Below are 26,557 nucleotides of genomic sequence, written 5' to 3'. Positions count from 1 at the left end.
CGCTTCGGTGATCCCCTCGCTGCTATTCGAGACACATACAGCAGGAGCTGCCGCCCCGCCTCCCTCGCCCTCTCATAAGCAACACAGGCGAAGTACTGCACTACACACACGTTCACCACAGTCAGTGACAATTAACAAGAGGGAATGGTTTTGCGGTGGAAACACTCGCAACAGTATTTGAGCAACACTTCAGAGTAAGTAATGGCTAACGTGAAAGCCACTGTGAAATGGTTTAACAGGTAAATTAATAAAAACTCCGTACTGGAACATGTCAAACACATATTTTTAGTAAATAAAGCTAAACTTCCAAGAACGCCACGTGGAAAAATTTATCACAAAAGTTTTAACGATAATGTTTGTTGCAGTCAAATACACATATCAAATATTTTATTCGGTAGACTGTTTTCTAAATATCATGCCAATGATTCTTGGCTTAACGCTGTGCCAAAACGTGTTAAAAGTCACTACTTACCTGGGCACCTACCAGAAGATAGAACTCCGAAAGTTAAGTTTGCATGCAAGAATTTTTCTTTCTTTTAACACAGCCTCCCCAAGTGATGGCGCTACATTTCGGTTTATTCAGCTGACGGGAAACTAGCGAACTTTGTGTTAAATTCCCTATTCAGGCTATAACACTAAGAGAACTCTGTCAGATCCCTCTCACATCCTTTTGTTTTGCTAAACTGTTGGCTTTTGCTACTCTCTAAATGTTTCCAAATATAAACAACCTCACGGAAAGAAGTGTGCCATTGTTTTCTTCAAGTTCACGTATTTGTTAAATGGTGATCTGAGAGCCTACTCCTCATTTCCTTCCTAATCAAACTAATATGAAAATACGATCCGACAACAGACGACAAAGAGAAAGAGACTCGCTAGGAGGCGGAAGGACGTGCTCGCGGGGACAAAGGAGGAAAACACGCCGGCTCGGGCAACGGTGGCGCGGCAGGTCTACCTTGCAAGACGGTCACACGTTTGTGGTTGACCTGTCTGGTGTCAACTTCGGGCGTCGCATTGCTTTGGGGCCTGTTTTCTCGGAGAGACCCATCCCTCGAGACCATCTAGAACAATGTTCTCCATCGAAGGTGTAAGTGGTTTTGGTGGCTTCGTTTCGTTGAACTATTTGCGTTCCAGCGAGTGTACTTGTTCGTTCGCTGTCTTAATGTACGTGTTGCTGAAGTAAGAGCAGCTGGCAAGGTGTGTGACCATATAGACACCAGCAACCACTACCTCCTTTAAAATATCAGTCTTCCCAAAAGGTGTAGTAACCGTAAAGTATTCAAGATGGTAGGTCATAGTGTAGTTGTAATTTTGTGCATGCCAAACTTACACAATCGGCAGCTACATCGCAGACCTATGCTACGAAATTAGAGCAGTGTAACGTGACATTATCTTGAAATTATTTCCATTTCATTTTTGTGTACATTGTCGGCCTTCATCATATGTGGAAATTTTGTTTGAGTGTGCAAAGGTCTGATACTATATTTCCAGCACTGACTTTGTGTACAGTTCTTAGTTTAAATGTTTTACAGCTCTGATATAGCTGAAAAATTTGACTCACTTCTATTGAAAGCATTTATTGGTTCTTTTATATTTATTGTTCTCTTAGCTTATATTAATTGACGTTTGCCGTGTTTTCTGCGGTCTATTTGTGTTCCAGTTTTCTGCGAGTTGGGGTGTGCGGGAGCGGCTCCACGTTCTGCTTCCGTGCACAGAAGCTGTGACGTGCCGTCTAATGGGAAGTGACTCCCGGTTGGGCCCCGCCGTTTAGGTGTTGTTTTGGACGGCTGGTCTGCTGATTCCGGCATTTTAAGTTAAGTCACCTTTTGCCCAGGCAGCCTGGCGTCACTGCCCGTTTGGTAGTTATTGAACCTATTTTATATATACTTGTAAAAAAAACATTTTTAATTGCTTGGGATTCAATTGCATTAATTAACTTGTTGTGCTCTTTTTGTTATTTGGGTTCATAATGAACTGGTGTGCTTTGTAAATCACCTTCCTATTATTGATTATTGACTTAAAAAAAGGGAAAATTATATGTGCCACCTTTTAAAATCACCTTCAGATTGTAATTTGTTTTTTAAGAATTGAAACCTCCAGTATGTTGTTGTAATTGTACGTTTTGATATTGTCTTAAGAACGGCCACTTGTTGATTGCCTCTAATTTGTTTTATAAAAGCTTGTTTTGAATAAATTGTTAATAATTGATCTGCTAGTTGTGTTAAGGAGTGACATAGTAGGGGCCTTGACCTTCCATGCTAAGTGTCCCCCTCATCAAGACTTCCTAAGCTACACTGCGTGCGTCTCACTACTTGCACTTTGGCCGAGTCATCCGCCTGACATGATTAAAAAGCCAGTTAAGTTTGGTTGCTACCAGTACTTTCAGTGTGGACAGACCAGGAACAATTAGAGCCACCCTTACAATTAGCTCCTTCTAACAGGATGTAGACAGAGAGTTTGATACTGCTCGTAACAGATCGGGGATCAAGTGAGTCGGCTCTTTCTGAAATAACAGTTCTTAGTTTGTCTGAAGTAATTTTCGAATGGATGAGTTTCACACGTGAGTCATTTGCCTCTTACGGCGGGGAAGGCATATTTTGCGTTGCTCAGACAATGCATCGCCTTCGCGTAACGCCGTCAGAAGAGACGCCGCTGCCCAGCACGGTCGCTGTACGGGCCCGAGAACGGTTCGTCACGGCGCGTTTTCACCTGTGTGCAGCAAAGTGTACACTTCTCTTATTAACGGTAGAGACACGCCCCTTGCAGACTTAATGGCTCCAGATCAGACATCAGCTGACAATTTAATCCGCTTCTACGCCTCGAAGTAGAATACTGGTGCCAGTCCAAGACACCCAAGGTGTTTACCGAAATAGTGGCGAAGGTGTTAAGACACTTTCGAAAAATAAGTAGAATTTGGGGGTAGAAACGAGTATTTCATCTACATCTAGATACGTACTCTGCAAATCATATTTAACTGTCTGGCCGAGGGTTCATCGAACCACCTTCACAATCTCTCTCTACTATTCCTCTCTCGAACAGCGCTCGGAAAAAACGAACACCTATATCTTTCCGTCAGAGCTCTGATTTCCCTTATTTTGTTAAGACGATCGTTTCTCACTATGTAGGTCGGCATCAACAAAATATTTTCGCATTCACAGGAGAAAGTTGGTGATCGAAATTTCATGAGAAAATTCCGCCGCAACGATAAACACCTTTGTTTTAATTATGTGCACCCCAAACCTTGTAGCATTTCAGTGACACCCTCTCCCCTATTTCGCGATAATACAAAACGTGCTGCCCTTCTTTGAACTTTGCCAATGTACACCATCAATCCTATCTGGTAAGGATCCCACACCGCGCAGCAGTATTCTAAAAGAGGGTGGACAAGAGTAGTGTAGGCAATCTCTGATGCTCTTATGAGACGAGGTAAATTGTTGCCTCAAGAAAGACACATTCCAGGCAAAGCTGAATCGTTGGCGAAACAAAATAGACATGTAAGAAGATGCCTCACTGCACTAAGAACAAAAAGCGAATGGCGTCTCGTTACTCCTGTACACGATGTAATGTGGTACTGTGTATTGTGCCTTGTTTCGAATAACACAACAGCAAAAAATCTGTAATATGCTTCTTTGTAATGTTATCTAATTTTAGGAACTTCAAAAATACAGAGTATTCAAAGTACACTTGATTTTAATAACATTGGGTGAAAATAAATACAGAAAAGCCTGCGAAGATAACGAGTCGGTGCTGTCTTATGATGTACTCAGCAGTCAAAGACTTAGTATCACGGGCAACGTCATTTAAATTCGAGTCAGTCGCGGTCTCAGGAAGTAACACCTCTTATCCACTGTGTTTTCCAGTACCTTGCGACCTCGCCATACGGTGATCGGCCACAACATTATGATCACCGACCTAATATCCATATAAACCTGTCCAGATGATAGCAGCGTCACGTGGCAAGGAATGACTCCTTGTCAAAACGTGCACGGTGCGTGGTGTATCAGTGAGCGTGCTGTCCGTTTGTAGAATGGAGAAGGCGAGCCATCTGTCGCAGTTTGACAGAAGGTCAGAGGCTCTGCACTAGCATTCCGGAAACTGCACGACTTATCGGGTGCTTGAGGAGTGGTGTGATCAGTGTCTTCAACATGTGGCGAAATCAATGTGACACTACGTTCAGAAGACCTGGGTTGGGCGGCCACTCTCCACTACAAATGTCGGACGTCGAGGCTGGGAAGAGTTGTAAAATAGGACAGGAGGCGAACTGTGGCGGATGTAACCTCAGACTTTATGCTGGGCAGGGTGAAAGGTGTGTCTACACAAAAGATGGTCTTAAGCACTGTGGGACTTGACATCTGAGGTCAACAGTCCCCTAGATTAAGAACTACTTAAACCTAACTAACCTAAGGACATCACACATATCCATGTCCGAGGCAGCAGTCGGACCTATGAGCGTAGGAGCAGCGCGGTTCCGGACTGAAGCGCCTAGAACCGCTCGGCCACAGCGGCCGGCATGTATCTGCACACACAGTGCGCCGAACACTCCTAGCGACTGGCCTCTGCAGCCGATGACCCATCCATGTGCCAATGTTGACACAACGATATCGGAAACTACGATTGAAATGGGCACGTGAACATCGGCACTGGACGTTGTAGTGGCAGAGCGTTCCATGGTCCGACAAATCCCAGCCTTCTTCATCATGCCGATGGGAGGACGCGAATCCGTCGTCTTTCGGGGAGCAGCTCCTTGACACCTGTAGTGCACGACGGAGATAAGCTGGAGGCGGCTCCATTACGCTCTGGAGAACATACACGGGAACTCCACGGGAGTAGTGGAGCCTATGAAAGAAACCATGACGGCCAAGGAGTATCGTACAGCGGTTCCAGACTACGTACACCCCTTCATGACGGTCATGTTTCTCGATGGCAGTGGCATTTTTCAGCAAGATAATGCGCCGTGTCGCAAGGACAGGTGTGTGATGAAGTGATTCGAGGAACACAGTGGCGAGTTCCAGTTGATGTGCTGGCTCCTCAACTTGTCAGATCTGAACCCGATCGCACACATCTGGGACGTGACTGAACGTGGCCTCAGAGTTCAGCGCCCCCGTCCCGGAATTACGGGAATTAAGTGACTTGTGTGTGCGGCAACCTACCAAAGCCTCATTTCATCTATGTTTCGAGGTATTGTGCCTTCTATTAGGCAAAGGGTCATAATATCCTGGCTGATCAGTGTATGTACATTACTTGTAACTGAGACATAATAATGCTCCGTGTATCTCTTGTTATTTTTGAATAAAGACTTTCGCCATGTTTAGACTTTTTCATGTAATAGATCTTGGTCAAATAAATGTGCAGTAACCGAATTCCTCTGGAAATCATTTCAGTAATTAGTTTATTCCATGTCACTTCAATATACGTTTACAAAGGCCATCAGCTATACTTATGTGTAAGATACGTTGTTTCTCAGGACAATTCCATGGTGCAAATCTTCTATCAAATCAGAATAGCTTCTGATCACCCTACAGGTCGTATGATATGCAGGGTGTTACAAAAAGGTACGGCCAAACTTTCAGGAAACATTCCTCACACACAAAGAAAGAAAATATGTTATGCGGACATGTGTCCGGAAACGCTTACTTTCCATGTTAGAGCTCATTTTATTACTTCTCTTCAAGTCACATTAATCATGGAATGGAAACACACAGCAACGTACCAGCGTGACTTCAAACACTTTGTTACAGGAAATGTTCAAAATGTCCTCCGTTAGCGAGGATACATGCATCCACCCTCCGTCGCATGGAATCCCTGGTGCGCTGATGCAGCCCTGGAGAATGGCGTACTGTATCACAGCCGTCCACAATACGAGCACGAAGAGTCTCTTCATTTGGTACCGGGGTTGCGTAGACAAGAGCTTTCAACTACCCCCATAAATGAAAGTCAAGACTGTTGAGGTCAGGAGAGTGTGGACGCCATGGAATTGGTCCGCCTCTACCTATCCATCGGTCACCGAATCTGTTGTTGAGAAGCGTACGAACACTTCGACTGAAATGTGCACGAGCTCCGTCGTGCATGAACCACATGTTGTGTCGTACTTGTAAAGGCACATGTTTTAGCAGCACAGGTAGAGTGTCCCGTATGAAATCATATTAATGTGCTCCATAGAGCATAGGTGGAAGAACCTAAAATGAGCTCTAACATGGAAATTAAATGTTTCCGGACACATGTCCACTTAACATGTTTTCTTTATTTGTGTGTGAGGAATGTTTCCTGAATGTTTGGCCGTACCTTTTTGTAACACCCTGTATTAGGTTGGGGTGTAAGGTCGTAGCGCTTTTGTTTCGCATGTTGATATTCCGGGTGCTATGAGTTTATTTATCTATTGCCGTTTTTTGTTTGTAGTTTACTGTTGCTATTTCAGTTTATATGCTGTCATTTTGTCGTTTGGATGTAGTGAATGGAGCTGTGGACGCTAGAAAACGAAGTTCCAAGCGGAGAAATCGGAACATTTCCTGCGTATTCTTCTGTTTGAGTTCAGTAGAGGGGTGACAGCAGCAGAGCCAACCAGAATCATTTGCACAGTGTTTGGGGATAATGCCATTGGACATACAAAGGCAAGGAAATGGTTTTTTCGTTTTAAGGAGGGTCGTTTTCACATTAGTGACTCTCCTCCACGTTAACGAAGCCCTTTGGGATTTGATGTAGATCGTTTAAACGCATTGATTCTCAATAATACGCGTCAGTGTACAGGCGAACTCGCAAACGTGATGCACTGTGATCATTCGACCATCGTGTGACATTTCCATGCATTGGGGAAGGCTCAAAAATGGGGTGTATGTGTATCGCATGTTCTAAGCTAAAATCACAAAAATCAATGGGTGCCCATACGTGCATCTCTGCTTGCTCGTCATCGATTGGTTCATGAACAACACCGATTGTTCCTATCCTCTATTGTTATTGGTGACGAGAAATGGTGTCTTAATGCTAGCATAAAAAAGAAAGGAATAGTTGAACCGAAACAAAGCAGAAACTACCCGTACGAAGACCTGCGCACATCCACAAAAGATAATTTTGTGCATCAGGTGGAACAGCGACGGTGTGACGTACTGCCAATTCCTTCCCCGAGGTGTAACCATCACTCTTGACTCTTATTGTCAACAACTGAGACGTCTTGCAGGCACAATCCACGAACAACAATCAACAAGACTACGTGAAGTGATGCTGCTCCGCCGGCTGCGGTGGCCGTGCGGTTCTGGCGCTGCAGTCCAGAACCGCGGGACTGCTACGGTCGCAGGTTCGAATCCTGCCTCGGGCATGGATGTGTGTGATGTCCTTAGGTTAGTTACGTTTAAGTAGTTCTAAGTTCTAGGGGACTGATGACCTAAGATGTTGAGTCTCATAGTGCTCAGAGCCATTTGAACCATTTTGATGCTGCTCCACCATAACGCCCACGTTCTGCTACACTTAGAAAAAACACTGTATGTTAGATGGTTTTGGAAGTCACTCCGCACCCGCCTTATTCATCTAATCTTGCGCCCTCAGATTTTCAGATTTTCCATTCCTTATCGCACAATCTTCAAGGAACATACTTTCCGGATGCAAATGCGCTTCGATCGTGGCCTCTTCGCCTCAAAACCACTCGATTTCTGGAGTCGCGGTATCGCAAAGTTTCCCCAGCCTTGGTAGACTGTTGTAAATAGTAACGCAGAATATATTACTGATGAATGATGTCTCTGTGTTATCCGTATCTGTTGTGGTTATTAAACATTTGGGAAAAGCCTATCTAATATTTATTGATTTTTTTATATTAATCGTTGATGCTCTCGCATCCGGCGACCGATGTATTAAATTATTACAATTGAAAGAAAATCAGCCCTCGGTCACTATTTTTAACAAATTAACCTGATTTCGACATTGCTGGGAGTCTCTTCCTCAGAATTTAAATCAAAGAATGGTCTATATTCTACAACATGGTCATAGAATTATGACTAAAAACGTATGATAGAATATAAATACGGAATCGTTGAGAAAGACTGGCAGCACTTATATGTCATTTATAAAATAATAAATATGCCAGAAGGGCATTAGTCACAAAGATATTTAAGATAAGGAAAAATGTGATGGCGAGTCACTAAGGGCTGCTCGTTACTTGCGTGGTGCAGGTTGCAAAACGGACTGTTAATTATTAGTAGAATCGATACCAACAGCTTACAGTTCATTTAGTGCCTCGCCACATATTCTTTAATGATAGACTAGTTTTATTTAACTTACCCTGCCAGCATGTATCCACATATTTATTAGCAGCAGATTTTTCTCGTTTGACTGATGCTGCCAGAATACTCAGTTCCCTCCATAGTCTTCCCTATTTTAAAGAGACTGCTTTCAGTATTCGTAGAATTTCAGTGCAGCTGGTGGGAGGTTTTTCGTCGTTTTTTCTTGGTCGGATGATGAGAATTTCGGAGCCGGCGGACTTCCCCTGGCGGGGTTTACTGTTCTGACGGCGGCTGCAGGCCTTATTTTGTCTGGCGTTAATTAGCTGCAGAGCGGCCGCGCGACGCAAAAATAAAAATCGTTGTTATCTCTGGGTGAGGGCAGCGGACAAAAAGCAAAAGTTTTATCTGGCGATTTTCACTCTCCGAAATGATTGCAGTTGTATTACGGTTCGTTATTACGGTTCCCTTCTCATGCCCACCACAACGAGAAATCAACAGACAGCAAGAAACCATTCGTTGTTTCAAAAATTAATCACTTATCGTGCCGTTTTACCCATGGAGTATATTTAGTGCGTATTTTCATAAAGACTGGAAGAGAAAAAGTCCTTCGAGTATCTCAGTACACTGGATAATCTCACGATGGTGATAAAGAACTAGTAATTCCCTCTTAAAAGAGCACATTGATTGCTGTGGAGAGCGTGGACGTTGCAGAACACGTGCAAGGTGTGCATGGGTCCCTACAATGCTCTCATGGCGGTGTCCTTTTCTCTCTGAAACTTCGTACTAACATATTTCAAAGGATGATTTGCAAATACCCTTGATCAAGTAGTCATTCCTCTGCAATTACACACGAGAATTAGGTATCACCAGTGACTTTTTCGCTTCACTGTTTTTTTGCGTTTCCTATGTAGTTGGTGTGGGTAAAAAGACGAGGGCTAGTATAAATCCTTCGGTAACATAAAAGATATTGAATTTAATTGATGAAAGGAGAAAACATAAAAATGCAGTAAATAAAGCAGGCAAAAAGGAATACAAACGTCTCAAAAATGAGATTCACAGGAAGGGCAAAATGATTAACCAGGGATGGTAGCGGACAAATGTAAAGATGTAGAGGCATATATCACTAGGGATAAGATAGATCCTGCCTACAGGAAAATTAAAGAGACCTTTGGAGAAAGAGAACCACTTGCATGAATATCAAGAGCTCAGATGGAAAACCAGTTCTAAGCAAAGAAGGGAAAGCAGAAAGGTGGAAAGAGTATATAGAGAGTCTATACAAGGGCGGTGTGCTTGAGGGCAATTTATGAAAGTGAAAGAGGACGTAGATGAAGATGAAGTGGGACATATGATAATCCGTGTAGAATTTGACAGAGCAATGAAAGATCAAACTCTAAACAAGGCCCCGGGAGTAGACAACAATCAGTTAGAACTACTGATAGCCTTGGGAGAGCTAGCCCTGACAAAAGTCTACCGTCTGGCGAGCAAGATGTATGAGACAGGCGAAATACCTTCAGACTTCAAGAAGAATATAATAATTCTAATCCCAAAGAAAGTAGGTGTTGACAGGTGTGAAAATTACCGAACTATCAGTTTAATAAGTCACGGCTGCAAAATACTGCCACAAATTCTTTACAGATGAATGTAAAAACAGGTAGAAGCCGACCTTGGGGAAGATTAGTTTGGATTCCGTACAAATTTTGGAACACGTGAGGCAATACTGACACTACGACTTATCTTATATGATAGATTAAGGAAAGGCAAACCTACATTTCTAGCATTTGTAGACTTGGAGAAAGCTTTTGACAAAGTTGACTGGAATGCTCTCTTTCAAATTCTGAAGGTGACAAGGGTAAAATACAGGGAGCGAAAGGCTATCTACAATTTGTGTAGAAACCAGATGGCGTTTATAAGAGTCAAGGGGCATGAAAGGGAAGCAGTGGTCGGGAATGGAGTCAGACAGGGTTGTAGCCTATTTCCGATGTTATTCAATCTATACATTGAGCAAGCAGTAAAGGAAACAAAAGAAATATTTGGAATAGGAATTAAAATCCATGGAGAAGAAATAAAAACTTCGAGGTTCGCCGATGACATTGTAATTCTGTCAGAGACAACGAAGGACCTGGAAAATCAGTTTAACAGAATGGTCAGTGTCTAGAAAGAAGGATATAAGATGAACATCAACAAAAGGAGGATAATGGAGTGAAGTCTAACTGAAACAGGTGATGATGCCGAGGGAATTAGATGAGGAAATGACAAAGTTGTAGAGAAGTTTTGCTATTTAGGGAGCAAAATAACTCATGATGGTCGAAGTAGGGAGGATATAAGATGTAGACTGGCAATGGCAAGAAAAGCGTTTCTGAAGAAGAGAAATTTGTTAGCGTCGAGTATAGATTTAAGTGTCAGGAAGTCTTTTCTAAAGTATTTGTATGGAGTGTAGCCATGTATGGATGTGAAACGTGGGCGATAAATAGTTTGGACAAGAAGGGAATAGCTGCTTTCGAAATGTGGTGCTACAGGAGAATGTTGAAGATTAGATGGGCAGACCATGTAACTAAGTATTGAATAGAATTGGGGAGGAGCTTGTGGCACAACTTAACTAGAAGAAGGGATCGGTTGGTAGGACACGTTCTGAGGCATCAAGGGATCACCAGTTTAGTATTGGAGGGCAGCGTGGAGCGCAAAAATCGTAGAGGGAGACCAACAGGTGAATACACTAAGCAGATTCAGAAGGATGAAGGGTGCTGTAGTTACTTAGAAATGAAAAAGCTTGCACTGTCTCTGGACTGAAGACCACAACAACGTGTAGTTGGTGGAGATTTTGAAGACATGAAAGCTTTCAAGTTGGATACAAAATATACTTGTCCTTTTATACTGAAGTGATTTAAGTCGTGGGATACCCCCTAATACCATGTCGGACTTCCTTTTGCCCAGTGTAGGGCAGCAACTTGACGTGGCATGGACTCAACAAGTGGCTGGAAGTACCCTGCTGAAATACTGAGTTGTGCTGCCTCTATAGCCGTCCATAATTGAAAACGTGTAGCTGGGGAAGAATTTTGTGCATGAAGTAACCTTTCCATTATGATCCATAAATGTTCGATGATGTTCACGTCGGGGGATCTGAGTGGCCAAATTATTCGCCAGAATAGTCCAGAATGTTCTTCAACCGAAGCACGAACAATTGTGGTCCTGTGACAAGGAGCATTATCATCCATAAAAATTCGATGGTTGTTTGAGAATATGAAGTCCGTGAATGGCTGCAAATTGTCTCCACCTAGCCGAACATTACCATTTCCAGTGAATCATGTGTTTAGTTGGAGGAGCGGATCCAGTATATTCCATGTGAACATGATTCACACCTATATGGGGTCACCAGAAGCTTGCACAGTGCTTTATTGACAGGTTTGGTCCATGGCTTCGTGGAGTCTGCACCACACTTGGACTTACCATCAGCTCTTACCAATGAAAACACTCCAGGGGGCTCACCATTCCTTGGTGAGTTGATGCTTGTCTACCACGGAGCCCCAACCTTGCAGGACGTCTTCCCTTTCCGCGCTGGATATCTATCCTTGTGTTATTCGTTGGTGGACACGTCTGGGACATGTTTGAGAACGTGGTCTGAGGTTTTAATAGCCTGACATAAGAATAGCCCCTCATCTGTGTTTTCCTTTCTTTCTTCATTATCTGTCTCATATCTTACCTCCACTTTAGCGTTTGAGGTTCCTCTATGTTTCTTCTTCATCCTGTGCGCTCCTGAAGGCCAGCCCACACATTTGACACATAACAGGTGACTGGGGAACGCATAATTCCTAGCCCTAGGTCGATGCAATTACTGGTCCTGTGGTATCTTGTTTACGTAATGGGACTTTGCTTTTGGAGACCAATAGTGATTTTCAAGCCCATCAATAGCTTACAGCTTCTGTCCTCTGTGGCTATCCTGTCCGTGTTGAGGCCATTGAATGCTGTCTTCTGGGGGTGGTGTTATTCACACTCGCCTGCTTGGCGGACCGAGTGAGGGAGAAATTCAAACTTACTTCTCTGATCAGGCTGTCGCCGCACTGTACTGGGTAACGAAAACAGTTGATGTCACCTTAGTTCCAATGTCACTTTAGATCGATTAGTGCTTCCATTGAAGATCAAAGCAGACTATAAGTCATCAGACCATACATTCTAAACCTTACGCTTGTTACCAGTGTCAACATTAGAAGCACACTCAAATATCCTGTAAGAACAATGCCAAATGTGAAACTTGTGGCAGGGATACTCACAAGGGCGATTGCCTGGTTCCTTCTCCCTGTTATGTCACTTGTAATGGAGCCGATACTTCATCCCGTGAGTGTCCCATGTATCTCGATGAGTGGGGCGTCCAGGAGATCCAGGTGAAGGAAAAAGTACGTTACCCTGCCACTCACAAACTGTTGGCCAGTCGAAAATCATGCATTTTACCACCTGTACTGTTCTTGCTACATCTCGCTCCACATACAGACTTGCAACCTCTAATTCGGAGCTGCAGTTATAAAATCACCCTGTATCACAGTAGCATCCCCGTCTGTTTCTCTTCCAGCTATGTAATAACCCCCAAATCTTCCCCCCAGTGGTAAAATCTCGTGCTTCACAACTGGCAGTCCGGAAAGGACTAAAGAAAACTCCAATGAAGACTTCTTTCGTTCTTCCAGCCACCAAACATCTGAGCTTTCATCTAGCAGTCACTAAGGCTCTAAGAAGACAAACAGTCTTCTCCTTCGCCAGCCAGGAGATCCTCTTCAGTAGTCACTGTATGATACCCTCATCTGACCGACTCCCGTGGGGAACAGGATCCTGCAGCCTCTGCACCCTGTGGCAGGAGTCTTCAAAACCTGGCATACAGCAGCTGCCGAGATGACTTCATTTCTTCCCTACTCCCGTGAACCCATCATGTCTCTCCTACAATGGAATGTTCACAGCACTAGATACAACACGAATGAGGTACAGTTGCTCTTGGAATCACAGTGTCCATTTGTTTTCTGCCTCCAGCAAAACTGTTCTATCGTGACCGCTTTGACCTCTTGCATTTCTTTCCAGTTCACTTTGACCTGCATCTCGAGAATGGCTTCCTTCTCATCCAGGATAGTGTTCATAGTCAAACCATCTTACTGAACACCAGCTGCAAGCTGTTGCAGTCTGTGTTTTCCTTCCTTGTTTCACTTTTTCTCCTTGTAATGTCTACATTGAGAGGTGCCCCCTTTGCTGACCTTCTCAATCAACTCAACCTATTCTGTCTTAACACTGTAGCCACCATGTTTCTTTCAGATTCAATGCACACCTATTCCCATTCGGACCTTTCGATTTACATTGCCCAGCATGTCTGTCATCTCAAGTATTCCATTCTCTCTGACATTCACTCTAGCGACCATTTCCTAAATGCTATCAGTCTGCTGGCTTCTACCCCACCTATGTGTAAACCTAATTAGTAGGTTTCTAGGACCGACTGGATGCTTTACTCCTTCCTAACGACCTACGATGAAGAACATATCCCCAACTGTAATTGAGCCGTGGCGGCTCATATCGATAGTGCCACTCTGGTGGTTTATCTTTCCTGCCACGGTCAGGGTGGTAAGCAACGCCCTCTGGGGCCTGCGCGAGGAGTAACGAGGCGAGGTCCTGTGGGGTGTGCTCCGGGACGTCGTGGAAGCCGGTTGTCGGGTCGACGCAGCGAGTGTGGGACCGGACCTATCGCATGGAGATATAAAAGTTGGCTCTGAACGGAAGGCACCTTAGCAAGCAGCGGGAAGCGGGCGTCTGTAATTTGTGTGAAGGAGTAACGATGTTTGAAATGGATGTCCCAGTAGTTCCCGAGAGCTGCGGTGGCTGCTTTCGGAGAAGAGGATTGGTAAGAAGTTGTGTCTACACTCTTTTCCGTACGATGTTGCTGCCTGCCGTTATAAACGGGTGAAAATCAGGCGCTTGTATTGACTATACGGGAACTGATGTAAAATTACATTTGTGATTGAGTCTCACTTGTACTGTGACACTTTAGAAGCGAAAACTGTGGTGGTTTCATTAGGTCTGGTTCTTTGCTGTGCAACTAAGGGAGTCAGTTATTTGGGGTAAGTGAGGGAGCACCATTATATTGTCTAAGTGATACGTTCTGCACGTTTTGTGTACGGCTTTGCGAATCGAAATCGTGGAGGAGTACACGTGTGTGTAATTTGCTGTTGTATTGATGGTTATGTTGTAAAGACTGTTCTCTGGTGTGTTAAATCACGTGCTGACTTGTAGCCAATCTAAGTAGAAGTTACCATTGCTACTTGCTTATGTGCTACTGTCCTTGTGATTGGCGTTGTTTGTCTTTTGATTGTGCGTGTGCTCATGTTAAAAAAAAATAATTACGGCTACTATCCATAAGGGTTGTCCAGTAAGGAAATTTCTGAAGCTTTTATCACATGCTGGTCTGTTTGCCTATCACACTGGATTTCTATGCAGTAACTGAAGGAATGTGTATGGTGGTTCAAGATTGTAGGCTGACTAGTATTTGAACTGGTGTCGATCTTAAGGGCGAGATCAGCATCCCGCAAACCTGCACGCTGGGCGTGGTTAAATGTTCCGCTACTGGGGAGCCGGCTCTCTGTTCTTGGATTGTGTAAGGATACGTGATGAGTGCATCGCTGTAGTTTTTCGCGTGCTAAATTGCGGGGTGTCGGTGCCGTCCTAGGGCTAAGCTTGTGATGTATGTTATATTGAAAGGGAATTAACTGTACCAAACTTAAGAGAGCTTTTAGTTTGTTTTAGGTTTGTACATGGAATGGTGTTAATATTTTGTCGATTGCGGCAATAACTTCCTGTGTGGGGAGATCCTCTGAGGGACTTGTATTGTACTGTTGCAGTGCAGTCCATCTGAAACATGCTGCTTAAAGCTTGGAACTGCAGCTCTCTGATGTTATGTATTACTGTTTAGTCTTAAATGTCTTGGATGTAATATGGTTTTTGAGGATTATGTAATTTTGATCGGTGGTTCCTTAAAAGTATTTCGTTTTAAAATATGTGCTCGGTCAGCCTATTTAAATGAATTTAACTCATCATTCAAATGTTCTAGTCATGCTTTCTTACAAGGCTTTCAGTTAAATGATTGCTATTTGCTTGTTTAAATGTTTGAGTGACTTGAATATCATTTTGCAATTTGTACTGATTGTTCCTTTTGGGTAATACCTGACTTATGTGTTCAATAAAAGTGTCTAGTCAATGGTGACGCACTGTTCTATTGCTAGCCTACCCCTTCCACTCCACAGCCTATTGAGCTGCTTTGTGTCAAAATTGTATTCAGAACACCCCTCTGACTTGACACCTCATCGGTAGGAGAGCATGGTTCTGTTCTCGGTTCCTGGGGCAGTCATCATCGTTGATTGGTATTTGATTACATTAAGATTGGTTTCCTTGTATTTGGTGTGGAACAGAATCTGTTCGTTTCATTATATTACAGAGAGACGAGATCAGCCATCCGAAGCCTCGGGAGTGCCCGGGACTAAAATATTTGAAAAGGGAACATTTAATTTATGAATTGAGGATCAGAGGGGCTTTCACTAACGGAACCGTACCGGAGTTGAACGCACGTCTGCGCGGCGTCTTAGATCGGCCCATTTGTCTGGCTGGGGAAGACAGTACGCAGGTAAGCGCTGCTTTGCCGGCTTGCGCTGCGTCGTTTTCTGGTGTGGACGGGAGCCTTGAGTTTATGCGGGGCAGTTATCCGTCACGCATTCAGACTAGTAGAGTTCGCGCACAGTTAATTCACTGGGTGAGTAGATTGGGTGATTTGGAGCAGTTTAAAATTACGTCCGAACAGAAGGCTATGATTGCCGAGTTGCGCCAGACGGCTATGGCCTTGCAATTTGAGAATCATTTAATAGTCACAGGAGGAAGAAGGCGAAGGAGGTACTTCGGCACAAGATCTAGAGAGAACCTGTACGAAGGGGAAATTTAGTTAATACTGGACAGTCAGTATGCGAAGCCTTTGCTGAGTTACCTAATCCCATACTTTTATTAATTCAGGGGCTGACAATCTTAGTAGTTGACGAATTGTCAGGAGTTGTTGAGGTCCTGTGGTTAGTAGCGCGTTTGGAAGTACACGCTTGTGCTTTAGGTGTTGATCAGCATGTTATCTTGCAGTTAATTTATCGCTTGGCAAGGAGTTTGTTCGGCATGATAGTCAGGTGTTGCAAACCCGGGGTTCTCTTGCCGATGTGCGTAGGCGGGTTATTGAACTCAAGTTCACCCCCCGTATTAAACATGAACTTACTGGGCACTATTTCTATCGTGTGCAACAGGGTAATGAAACGTTAGAGCAGTACATTAGTGAGGTTCGGATCGCTCTTACTGCGTTGGATTTAGATGTGACGGAGAGAGGCCGTTGATAATATATTGGAAGGTATTAGACCAGAAGACCGTTCTCGCATGATGTTTGCCTCAAGACCAACCTTTACTGCACTGGAGGATTTGGTTTCACGAATTGAAGGACTCCGTTTTGCGGATAGTAAGAGACATTAAGGAACGAGTCAATGCTGTGATCCAGAAAGGGGTAGCTAAAGCTACCGAGAACAGGACAGGAGCCGTCAAGCCTATTAGGTGTTTTCGGTGTGGTAGTTCGGAACATTTGGTACGCGTCTGTCCGCAGAAAGGAAGACCTCCTTCGAGCTGACTATAAGGGGACAGAGGCGACGCGTCACAGAAGTGTCCCATACGGAGGTGTAATCACATAAGGGCTGTTGTAGGGTCTTGCTTACCCTTTGTGTGCGGGGTCTTGAATCGCGAGCCAATTTGTATGTTGGTCGACTCGGGGAGTAATGCTTCCATATTGGATTACCGTTGGTACCAGAAGCACCGTTATCTGTAAGCCTGCCGGACTTAGACTCCCGAAGTCTGTCGGGCTGTTAATGGGCAGAACCTGTCTATTCTAGTTTGCTGCCGAGGTAGTATTTCTATTGAAGGGTTTTCTGGGCCAGCTAAGTTGTTGGTAGTGGACAACCTACCTGTCGATCTATTATTAGGTTGTGACCTGATACAACGGTGGGGATTAATTTTGGATTGGGCTGATAGGATGTTTTCTTTCCGTTTTGTACCGGGGAAAGGGTTTAAATTTTGTTCATGTCGGGTGCAGACGGAAGTTAATAATGTAATAGGTCAAGGTTCCGAGTTTACACTGTCATTTACCGCATAGTCAGGCGGAGAAATTGTCAGAGCTTTTGAGTCGTTTTCCCAAAGTATTGACTAACAGATTAGGCGTGACACACAAAATTAGATATCACATACCTCACGGATGATACACCTGTTCGTCAGCCACCTTATAGGCTGTCGCCTCCAAAGATGGAGGCATTACGGCAGTTAATTGATAAAATGTTGCGGGAAGGCCTAATTAGGAAGTCGACTTCGCCGTATGCGGCTCCTATGTTTTTAGTCCCAAAGGCGGGGGAGGGATACAGCGCCGTAGTGGATTATAGACAGCTTAATCAAAAGGTGGCGTTGGAGTCGGTCCCCTTCGCGACCTGCACCATTGTTTTACCTGGTTTGCGGGGGCTAAGATCTTTACTGTCCTGGACTTGAACCAGGCTTATTATCAAATCCCGTTGTCGGAAGAGTCTAAGCCGGTAACTGCCTTTACCACGGATTGGAATCTTTACGAGTTTAATAGGCTGCCATTTGGATTGTCCACGGGACGGCGGACCTGACCCAGTTGCTTGATAGTGAGGTCAAGCACAAGCTTGTGTATAACTGCTTCGATGGCGTCGTAGTGTATAGTTCAACATTTGAGGACCACGTTCAGCACCTTGAGCATGTTTTGTTAAAGTTGCGAGAAGCTGGACTTACGGTGAAGCTATCCAAGATTAGTTTAGCACATGAAGAGATTTTCTTCTTAGGACATTTGGTTTCTGCTAAAGGTACACTCCTGGAAATGGAAAAAAGAACACATTGACACCGGTGTGTCAGACCCACCATACTTGTTTCGGACACTGCGAGAGGGCTGTACAAGCAATGATCACACGCACGGCACAGCGGACACACCAGGAACCGTGGTGTTGGCCGTCGAATGGCGCTAGCTGCGCAGCATTTGTGCACCGCCGACGTCAGTATCAGCCAGTTTGCCGTGGCAGACGGAGCTCCATCGCAGTCTTTAACACTGGTAGCATGCCGCGACAGCGTGGACGTGAACCGTATGTGCAGTTGACGGACTTTGTGCGAGGGCGTATAGTGGGCATGCGGGAGGCCGGGTGGACGTACCGCCGAATTGCTCAACACGTGGGGCGTGAGGGCTCCACAGTACATCGATGTTGTCGCGCCAGTGGTCGGCGGAAGGTGCACGTGCCCGTCGACCTGGGACCGGACCGCAGCGACGCACGGATGCACGCCAAGACCGTAGGATCCTACGCAGTGCCGTAGGGGACCGCACCGCCACTTCCCAGCAAATTAGGGACACTGTTGCTCCTGGGGTATCGGCGAGGACCATTGGCAACCGTCTCCATGAAGCTGGGCTACGGTCCCGCACACCGTTAGGCCGTCTTCCGCTCACGCCCCAACATCGTGCAGCCCGCCTCCAGTGGTGTCGCGACAGGCGTGAATGGAGGGACGAATGGAGACATGTTGTCTTCAGCGATGAGAGTCGCTTCTGCCTTGGTGCCAATGATGGTCGTATGCGTGTTTGGCGCCGTGCAGGTGAGCGCCACAATCAGGACTGCATACGACCGAGGCACACAGGGCCAACACCCGGCATCATGGTGTGGGGAGCGATCTCCTACACTGGCCGTACACCTCTGGTGATCGTCGAGGGGATACTGAATAGTGCACGGTACATCCAAACCGTCATCGAACCCATCGTTTTACCATTCCTAGACCGGCAAGGGAACTTGCTGTTCCAACAGGACAATACACGTCCGCATGTATCCCGTCCCACCCAACGTGCTCTAGAAGGTGTAAGTCAACTACCCTGGCCAGCAAGATCTCCGGATCTGTCCCCCATTGAGCATGTTTGGGACTGGATGAAGCGTCGTCTCACGCGGTCTGCACGTCCAGCACGAACGATGGTCCAACTGAGGCGCCAGGTGGAAATGGCATGACAAGCCGTTCCACAGGACTACATCCAGCATCTCTACGATCGTCTCCATGGGAGAATAGCAGCCTGCATTGCTGCGAAAGGTGGATATACGCTGTACTAGTGCCGACATTGTGCATGCTCTGTTGCCTGTGTCGATGTGCCTGTGGTTCTGTCAGTGTGATCATGTGATGTATCTGACCCCAGGAATGTGTCAATAAAGTTTCCCCTTCCTGGGACAATGAATTCACGGTGTTCTTATTTCAATTTCCAGGAGTGTATTTAGATTGACCAGGAGAGGACGAAAGATTTGCAAAGGTTCCCGCCTCCCAAGTATAAGAAGGGAATCGCCCATTTGGTAGGAATGGCGAATTTTTTTCGCAAATACGTGCCAAATTTTGCGCAATTGGCAGCGCCCCTGAACCAACTTCGAAAGAAGAATGTACCGTTTGAGTGGAAGGAGTCGTAACAATCCTCCTTTGATGCGATAATATCTGCTTTAGCTAACCCTCCCGAGTCAGCTGTTCCCGACTTCTGTAAGAAGTTTTTCGAACTCTGGGGTATCTGCTGTTCTCCTCCAGGAAGATGAGGGTGAACGTCTCCCAGGACCCTTTCGGCTGCCGAATTATTGTATTCCGTTTATAAATGGGAAGCGTTAGCAGTACTCTTCGTTTTAGGAAAATTCCGTTTCTACGTGGAACATAGGCAGTTCGAATTAGAGACCGATAACCAGGCATTAAGCTGGGTCCTGGCTAGAGCCAGGAAGACTGGACGTATTGCGCGGTGGGCGGATCGGATATCCGCTTTTAGGTTTAGCGTCCGACATATCAGGGGATCAACAAACTCTGTAGCGGACGCTGAGCCGAGAGGAGGCTCCAGAGACAGAGAAGGGTAATTCTGAAGACAAATCAGAACGTTGGGTCATAGGTGTGCTAACGGAAATCCCGGAACTCTTTGGGAGTCTAAAGGAGGGGCAGGAGATGGATCCCGAATCGGGTCCGGTGAGGAAGCAGCTCCTCAAAGATAGACAAGTACAGGGGTATAGCCTCGAAAAGGGTATCGTCTGTTATCAGACAGAGAATGACGGGAGGTCTAAGATTTGTTTGCCTAAGGAACGCGTTCCCGCCGTGTTCCATTACTTCCATAGGTCGGTGGTAGGAGGCATTTGGGAATTGCGAAAACTGTTCAGAAAATCCGAGAACACCTGACATGGAAGACCCTGTATAAAGATGTCCGTAGGTTAGTGGGGGAGTGTCAGGTGTGCAAAATTTCTAAACCAAATGCGAATACTCAAAGAGGCTTCTTGCAGTCTAGCAGGGAGAAGGTGCCAATGGACAAGTTGTTTATTGATTATATCGGTCCCCTGCCAAGGACTAGGAACGGACATAGGTATGTACTCGTGGTAGTAGATGCTTTTACCCGATTTGTATGGCTCATTACTAGTAGCGGAATAACCGCAGGGCTCACTATTCGCCACTTAATGGGCATATTTTCCATCTTCGGTCCCCCACGGGTTTTAGTTAGCTACAACGCCCCCGCTTTCGTGTCTCAACAATTTAAGAAGTTTTGTTTCGAAAGTGCTATACCGCATACCACCGCCATTCCATATTATCCGCAACCCTCCTTTGCGGAACGCGTCAATAGGAACGTCAAGGCCGTATTGATAGCCTTTCATCATAAGTCACAGCGTAGGTAGGACGAAACTATACCCTGGTTGAACTTAGCTTTCAATACTGCTCATCATGAAGCGAGTAAGGCCACCCCCCTGTCGCTGATGCTTAGCTACCCGGCGAATTCACCCCGCTCGCAAATTTGTGGGCCATCAACGACTTATTACCTGAAGAGCTGGACGAGGAGCAAATACGCCAGAATTGGAAGCGAGCGCGTAGAAACATTCAGCTCGCACATCAGAGGCTGGCGCAGTGCTAAAATGGAGGACGTTGTGCATTCAGAGTGCAACCGGGCGAGAGCGTCTTTATTTGTAATTTTGTTACAGGGGGTCAGGGCACCGATAAGATTGTAGGAAAGCTCTCACCGTGTTTCGTGGGTCCATGCAGTGTTGCGTGCCGTAAACCCGGTCAGTTTAATAGTTAAAAACCTAAGGACGAGAAAGGTCTCCCGGGTTCACGTCTCCCGGGTGAAGGGAGGAAACTGAGCTCTCTGGAAGAAAAGAAGGGAGGGGAGGGGTAGTTTCTGTTTTCTGCGGGGGAGGATGAGCCGTGGCGACTCATATCGATAGTGCCACTCTGGTGGTTTATCTTTCCTGCCACGGTCAGGGCGGTAAGCAACGCCCTCTGGGGCCTGCGCGAGGAGTAACGAGGTGAGGTCCTGAGGGGTGTGCTCCGGGACGTCGTGGAAGACGGTTGTCGGGTTGACGCAGCGAGTGTGGGACCGGACCTATCGCATGGAGATATACAAGTTGGCTCTGAACGGAAGGCGCCGTAGCAAACAGCGGGAAGCGGGGGTTCTGTAATTTGTGTGAAGGAGTAACGAGTTTTGCATTGGATGTCCCAGTGGTTTCCGAGAGTTTCGGTGGCTGCTTTCGGAGAAGAGGATTGGTAAGAACTTGTGTCTACGCTCTTTTCCGTACGATGTTGCTGCCTGCCGTTAAAATCGGGTGAAAATCAGGCGCTTGTATTGACTATACGGGAACTGATGTAAAATTACATTTGTGATTGAGTCTCACTTGTACTGTGACACTTTAGAAGCGAAAACTGTGGTGGTTTCATTAGGTCTGGTTCTTTGCTGTGCAACTAAGGGAGTCAGTTATTTGGGGTAAGTGAGGGAGCACCATTATATTGTCTAAGTGATACGTTCTGCACGTTTTGTGTACGGCTTTGCGAATCGAAATCGTGGAGGAGTACACGTGTGTGTAATTTGCTGTTGTATTGATGGTTATGTTGTAAAGACTGTTCTCTGGTGTGTTAAATCACGTGCTGACTTGTAGCCAATCTAAGCAGAAGTTAGCATTGCTACTTGCTTATGTGCTACTGTCCTTGTGATTGGCGTTGTTTGTCTTTTGATTGTGGGTGTGCTCACGTGAAAAAAATCCATAAGGGTTGTCTAGTAAGGAAACTGCTTAAGCTTTTATCATATGGGTCTGTCTGCCTATCACATTGGCTTTCTATGCAGTAACTGAAGGAATGTGTATGGAGGTTCAAGATTGTAGGCTGACTAGTATTTGAACTGGTGTTGATCTTAAGGGCGAGATCAGGATCCCGCAAACCCGCACGCTGCGCTTCTCCAACCACCTGCCTAACTGTAGCAGATGATGTTGTGGAACCATTGCTATCTCAACACCTTAGGTAGATATTTTTCAGAGATTTTGAGCTCCACCCATTATCACCCTACCTTCCTCCATCAAAAACGAATGGAAGAGGCATGCATGATACCCTTCTCCTCTCAGAATAGTGAATGCTACAATGCCGTCTTTGCAATGAGGGAGCTAGAGCACGCTCTCGCTTCATCCTGATCTTCTGCCGCAGGGTCAGATGTTCACATTCAAATGATGCAGCACCTTTCTCTTTTTTGGGCAAGCACTTTCCCCTCCATATATATAATTGGATGTGGGCAGATGACACGTTTCCCAGATGCTGGCGTGAAGCCACTGTCGTACCCTTACCTAAGCCCAATAAGGACAAACACCTTCCCCATTTCTCTCACCAGCTCTGTTTGAAGGGGATGGAATGCATAATTCATGGCTGGTTGATATGACTCGAATCTTGTAATCCGCTAACCACTACACAATGTTGATTTCAAGCGAGCTGTTATGCATTTGGCCAATTATTCACTTTGTCAACCAATGTCATGAACGGTTTTCTGCTGAAATACCAGACTGTAGCCGTGTTCTTTTGTCTGGAGAAAGCCTACGACACATGCTGGAGGATTGGTATCTTCTGTACTCTCCACTGATGGGGCTTCTGAGGATGCCTACCCAATTTCCTTCAGGAATTTTTGAAAGGCACAGGTTTCAAGGTACATGTGGATTCTGCCTTGTTGGACACCTTTGTCCAGGAAAACTGGGTGCCCCTGAGCTCTGTCCTGAGCGTCATCCTCTTTGCTATAGCCATGAACCCTATTATGGCCTGTCTATTGCTGAGCATCTGCGGTTCCCTCTTGGTCGACGATTTTGCGATCCACTACAGTTCTCCACAGACTTGTTTTCTTGAGCAGCGTCTTCAGCGATGTCTCGATTGTTGTTACTCGTGGCGCGTCGACGATGCATTTCGTTTTTCTACTGGCAAAACCGTTTTTGTGAATTTCTGGAGGTGCAAAGTGTTTCTTCCACCGTCTTTACATCTTGGGCCTGTTGCTCTTTCATTAGCTGAAACTACAATTTGGCCTGTGGCTCTTGCTTGATAGAAAACTTTCTTGATCCTCCCATCTGTCTTACCTGTCCAACCGCTGTACCCAGTCCCTCAGTGTCCTACATGTCCTAAGTCGTGCTTCCTGGGAAGAGGATCGGACCACCCCCATTTCTTCCAATCCCATGTCCGTTTGAAACTAAAACATGGCTGTTTCGTTTCTTCGTCTGCATGTGTGTCCATCTTTAACTAAGTTCACCATCATGGAATCCGTTTGGCCAATGGCTCAGTTGAGAGTCTCGATGCAGAATCTGCTGAACAACTGCTGTCATTCCTCAGCAGGCATGCATGCCATTTGTCTGACATGCCCGGCCACCCATCCTATGCCCCATTCCTTGATGAATCCTTTGACCGCCAGTGTGGAGCACATACTTCTATGCTACCTCCTGGAATTTACTTTCTGCTTAACTTCATGCTACCTGGAGTTCACTTTTGGCTATTGCTTCAGCAGCTTAACTTCACGCTGCCTACCACTTTCCCAACGGATGTGAACCCTTCACCACCTTGGCTTCGTGTGGCGGGCCATGTTAATCTTGGACTTCTTTCGCTTCTTAAGGAAAGTGCTCCATATTCAATCTGTTGCTGTAAGTTTCTAGAGCTTCGCATGGAACTTAGCGATAGTACCTTTGCATACACTGATGGCTCACAGTGAGTGTGGTGTTGGATGTGTGTTCATCATTGGCACTAACGATTTTCGGTATTGGCTTCTGGAACAGTGTTCAGTATGTACAGCAGAGCTCTTTGACCTGTATCAGGCCATGCAGTACAGCCGGCAACACAGAATTTTCAATTGTGTCATCTACTCTAATTCTCTGAGAGCCTCGGTGAACTGTGCACAGCTCATCTATTAGTGCAGTGGGTCCAAGAAAGTGTCCACCTGCTCACTCTTGAGAGAGCCACTGTGATGTTAATGTGGGTTCCTGGCCATGTCAGTCCAATGGGGAACGAGGCTGCTGACGCTACTGCAAGGTTACAGCCCTTCTACCTCGTCCCACTGGTTTTTCCATTCCTTCTGATGATCTCCGTGTTACCATCTGTCAGCAGGTGGTGTCACGTTGTCACCACCACTAGTCTTCTCTTCATGGGGACAAGCTCCAGAGAATCAAACCTCTCCCAACAGCTTGGCCAACCTCCTCTCAGCCCTCTAAACAGGAGATCATTTTAACTAGGATGCATACTGGGCATTGTCGTTTTAGCCATCACCATTTGTTAAGTGGTTATCCCCCACCACTTTGTAGTCATTGTGATCTTGAACAAATGCCCATTTGTAACCACTTATGTACTAATGTGTGTTTGTTGTCTGAATTATTGGTCGTTGTAGCAAATGACACACGGGATATCAAAGGAGTTTTACTTTTCATCCATCATAGCAATAATAACAGTAGCTCCATCCTCTTTTGTCAGTAACTGCTATTTGTCGAGTGAATATTTTCGCCATTAGTCTTGCCAATAGCCCTATATGGGAATTAATGACAGCAAGCTATCACCAAAGTACAGGTGAACTACAAGTGAATAGCTGCTGCTGAGACGGACATATTGATGGGTAATAATAATATTAGAACGGCGACCCACTGCTTCCTGTGTCCTTTTTTTTTCTTTATTGTACACTCCTGGAAATGGAAAAAAGAACACATTGACACTGGTGTGTCAGACCCACCATACTTGCTCCGGACACTGCGAGAGGGCTGTACAAGCAATGATCACACGCACGGCACAGCGGACACACCAGGAACCGTGGTGTTGGCCGTCGAATGGCGCTAGCTGCGCAGCATTTGTGCACCGCCGACGTCAGTGTCAGCCAGTTTGCCGTGGCATACAGAGCTGCATCGCAGTCTTTAACACTGGTAGCATGCCGCGACAGCGTGGACGTGAACCGTATGTGCAGTTGACGGACTTTGAGCGAGGGCGTATAGTGGGCATGCAGGAGGCCGGGTGGACGTACCGCCGAATTGCTCAACACGTGGGGCGTGAGGTCTCCACAGTACATCGATGTTGTCGCCAGTGGTCGGCGGAAGGTGCACGTGCCCGTCGACCTGGGGCCGGACCGCAGCGACGCACGGATGCATGCCAAGACCGTAGGATCCTACGCAGTGCCATAGGGGACCGCACCGCCACTTCCCAGCAAATTAGGGACACTGTTGCTCCTGGGGTATCGGCGAGGACCATTGGCAACCGTCTCCATGAAGCTGGGCTACGGTCCCGCACACCGTTAGGCCGTCTTCCGCTCACGCCCCAACATCGTGCAGCCCGCCTCCAGTGGTGTCGCGACAGGCGTGAATGGAGGGACGAATGGAGACGTGTCGTCTTCAGCGATGAGAGTCGCTTCTGCCTTGGTGCCAATGATGGTAGCATGCGTGTTTGGTGCTATGCAGGTGAGCGTCACAATCAGGACTGCATACGACCGAGGCACACAGGGCCAACACCCGGCATCATGGTGTGGGGAGCAATCTCCTACACTGGCCGTACACCTCTGGTGATCGTCGAGGGGATACTGAATAGTGCACGGTACATCCAAACCGTCATCGAACCCATCGTTCTACCATTCCTAGACCGGTAAGGGAATTTGCTGTTCCAACAGGACAATGCACGTCCGCATGTATCCCGTGCCACCCAACGTGCTCTAGAAGGTGTAAGTCAACTACCCTGGTCAGCAAGATCTCCGGATCTGTCCCCCATTGAGCATGTTTGGGACTGGATGAAGCGTCGTCTCACGCGGTCTGCACGTCCAGCACGAACGCTGGTCCAATTGAGGCGCCAGGTGGAAATGGCATGGCAAGCCCTTCCACAGGACTAAGTCCAGCATCTCTACGATCGTCTCCATGGGAGAATAGCAGCCTGCATTGCCGCGAAAGGTGGATATACACTGTACTAGTGCCGACATTGTGCATGCTCTGTTGCCTGTGTCTATGTGCCTGTGGTTCTGTCAGTGTGATCATGTG

The sequence above is a fragment of the Schistocerca gregaria genome, chromosome 4 (assembly GCF_023897955.1).
Source record: "Schistocerca gregaria isolate iqSchGreg1 chromosome 4, iqSchGreg1.2, whole genome shotgun sequence".
In the NCBI taxonomy this organism is placed as follows: domain Eukaryota; kingdom Metazoa; phylum Arthropoda; class Insecta; order Orthoptera; family Acrididae; genus Schistocerca; species Schistocerca gregaria.
Note: the sequence above shows the minus strand (reverse complement) of the source record.